This window comes from Astatotilapia calliptera, chromosome 19 (assembly GCF_900246225.1).
Source record: "Astatotilapia calliptera chromosome 19, fAstCal1.2, whole genome shotgun sequence".
NCBI classification, from domain to species: Eukaryota; Metazoa; Chordata; class Actinopteri; order Cichliformes; family Cichlidae; genus Astatotilapia; species Astatotilapia calliptera.
This window is the reverse complement of record NC_039320.1, coordinates 24,431,426-24,435,145: the sequence shown is the minus strand read 5'-3', so window position 1 is coordinate 24,435,145 and position 3,720 is coordinate 24,431,426.

Genomic DNA, 3,720 nt, shown 5'->3' with positions numbered 1-3,720 from the left:
GCTCTCCATTGTGTGTTGTGTTCTGTTGTAAACCATTGTAAGCGTCTGTAGCAGTATGTCCTACGTCAGCACAGAGTTATGTTATGTGACACACGAGTGGTTACGCGCCCCCGGTTTATTGAGCATCATCTCTCACCTTGCTGCTCTTCTTTTTCTGAAGAAACATGAATACGTAACACAAAGCTTTTTTTTCACTAAATAAGCAGACACGAGAATGGAAGAGGTCAGGAGCTGAGCAGTCTGGCGACAAACGTACATGTTTTCAAAGTAAGCATTTAAGACTTTTGCTGCCTAACTTATCAATGATCTGAATAGTTTTATTTTATTTCTTATTTAGCTATTGGATGAATTGATATCACTCCCACACAGTTTCTATGGCTTTTTAGGTTTTAAAATTTTAAAAAGCCCAGTTGAATCCACATTATCATCAGATTTTTATTTTTTTATTTTTTGGTAACAAAAAACGGTGCACTTTCTTTCAAAAATCACATATGCATTTTTTTTTTCTCTGCCCGTTCTGTTGGTTTTTGTCTTTTGCCCTTCTCCCCCGTCCCTCCTCTCAGCTGTTTCTCTTTCCCTCTTTCTTTCTCCCCTTCTTTCCCCCAGTCAAGTCTGTCCCGTATTCAGTAAGTGAAAATAAAATAAACAATAAAAGGTGAATCAAATGGACCATTACGGCAAGGCTGGGATGGTCAGTTTGGTAAAGTAAATCCGTTGGGCATCTTTCTTTGCCTTTAGACAACAATTCTGAGGGCAAAAGAGCCAAACGGGACAGGCCAAAAAAAAAAAAAACACATAAAGTTTATTTAGCGAGAGCTCCAACTCCTGCCTTTGAAAGCAGATGATGGAGAAATTCTCTCTATTTGTTAAGATTAATCAGCTTCATGGTGAGAGAACAAAAGATGATCCAAATGCTGAATATGAAATAGCTGAATAGCCCATACTGGTTTCAGCCTATATAGTTTTCTATAACTGATGACTGCATGTATGTCAGTATGATTTTTTTTCCTGAATAGTAAGGTCACAGCATAGTTGTAGTTTCATACCGTGTGTTCTTTTCAGTACTCTTTTAGTTGGAATTGGCAACAGCATCATAAAGAGAAGGAGCCTATACATTTCATTAATTTCCTAGAAAAAAACAAAACATTGCCTTTACTTTTATTTCTTTTTCTTCAGTGTGTCATTTGTAGCTGCTATATCATCATCATACCAAGATAAAGCTTAATACTGTTTTTTTTAAAAACAAGCAAGAAAAACATTTTTTTCTTTTTTAATTAGACAAGAAGCTTTCTCAGATTTCCTTGACTTTTGCCCAGAAGAAAAGTTGATATTACTCGTGCTCCATGGTATCTAAGTAGTTTACTTGAACACACACAGCTGCGGTGTGTTTGTAAAAGCCATTCCTCCAGGTTTATATCATATATTTTTTCTGAAATTGTGAAAACTGCAGCTACCATGAAGACGCACTTGAAAAAAGCTGGCTTCCTATATTGTTCTTCTATATTCTTAGCATAATGAGACTGCAAGGATTCAGCACCATTCACCCACAAAGCACAAACAGCTTCTTTTTCCCCCTCTGCTAAGGTTATTGAGGCATCTTATGACTTTCCTGCCCAAACTGGGAATTATTTTCTGTTTGTCAATGACGATTACTGTAATTTGGCCTCAAGCCTCTTTGCTGTTTTTGTGAAAAGGGTTTCCCTATTCACCACTACCCATGTGAGGAAACTACTATTTTGGGCATGTGCAGTTTGTATAAGGACACGTGTTACAGCTCGGTCTGAGCCTTGTACACTAACACAATTCATCAACAGGTGTGAGAGGAAATAGTTTTTTTCTCTCTCTCTCAGCAAGAAGGATGTTACATTTGGAGTGTGTGGGGTAAGTGTGAGAGAACAAAAGTCGCCAGTAAGGGGCATTCAGCCTGCAGGAGGATTTCCTTGCTCAGCAGAGGAAAGAAGAGGGAAGCCTTGATGCAGCTGGTTGTGTGGAAGCATTTATACCAGCTGAATTAACTGGACTTGTTTGCTCTGATAATGGTTAACGTTAAAAGATCAGAAAAGCTTCAAGTAAACTGTAAGGGTAGAATCAACCTATAGTTAATATTCACCTTCACAGGCTGTTTTTATGTAAGAGACCAACAGAAAGAGCCCTTTTGTCAAACAGCCCTTAGCCTGTAAGCTGCTTCTAAAAGACTCTGAAACTTGTGTTTTACAATGAATGCCTGTCACCAAAACGGAAAATGGTAAAGTACTGCATATGCACTAATAACCATTCATGTGAAATCTTAAAAATGTACTTTGAGTAAAGATTAAAGTTGCAGCTTTTTCTTGTTGCTGTGACTTGAATTGGGGAGGGGGAGGAAAGGGAGGGGGTAATAGGGCAGATGCAGGCATATTAGTGGTATGTTGATTTGTAATGGTTTTTCTTTAATCTCTTTGATACCTTTCATTTGAGAAATGGGATGCTTGGCCTTGCCATCAGCAATATTTTATATATATTTTTTCCAACATCATACTTTAATCCCCTTGAAGGATGTTTTATGTAAAACATGCTTTTTGTGCCCTGGAAAGACATTTAATCAAGACTAACCTTGGTATTTTAGTAGCCAATGGTCTAGCTTTGTGGGGTTTAATAATGGAAGACAATTATAGTACTGCTTTCAGTTCTGAGGATCCACTCTTATGGAGAAAAAAAACATTTATTTATAGTAAGATTTTTTTTTTCTTTTTTAGGTGGATTTTTAAAAAGGACTTGTAATGGGAAATGTCTTTCCTTCTTTTTTGCATAAAGCCTGCCATAAGTTGACTTTTCTGCAAAATTTTGGCATTAATAACTCCTCCTCTATATTAGAAAAAAAGTTATTATGGGTGAAATGATCTGCAAAATGCTCAAACCTTTAACAGAGTTATAAAGAACTTTTTCTCAGAAATGAAGGTCTTTTAATTGATTCCAAGCTCAAGTATAAAAATACATATAACCCCCCTCCACAAATGATTTGTTATTGTTTGCAATTCTTCACTTTTTTTTTTTTTTTTTTAAGAAATACTTATAGCAGCCATTAGCTGAAACGTGGCAGCAGGGGAGCACTGCTCTTGTGAATGTTCATTCATAGTTTTCGGAGCATGGCAGACTCGAGTATCCTCTTATTGTCCGCTAAGAAAGTTCGGAGAAAATAGATTTCCTGGGTGGTCCGACTCATTAATACACTGTGCACTTCTTGATTTACGGCTCACAGTTCAACTGCTGCCAATTAACATGAAAACACACAACAACAAGAAGAAGGAGGAGGTGGGGGGAGTACAGACGGGGAGGAGGAGGCCGATGAGTTTCCTCCCGTTGGCTCAAAACTTGAGTCAGGATGAACCTGCCCTCCACATCAAGGTAGGACATCGGAAACTATTAAAAACTCTCTGAAATGATCTTAGCTAGCACACAGGCTTTGCAGCACACAGCTCCTCGAGGTGCTGTGACTTTAAGACTCTTTAAAAGTTAATTACACAACAATGATTTTTTTCTTTTGCTTGTCAAGCTTATATAGTTGATTTCCTCTGTTGCATATTTAAAGAAGAAATTAGATGGTTGGGCTACATTTTTCTAACATCTTATCGTCGTTGTCACCCTTCGAAAAACTAGACAGCTGTAAAATAAATACGCCATTACAGACTTGGAACTATATCATATATTTTTATAAAGTGTTACCATCATTTTATAATAATG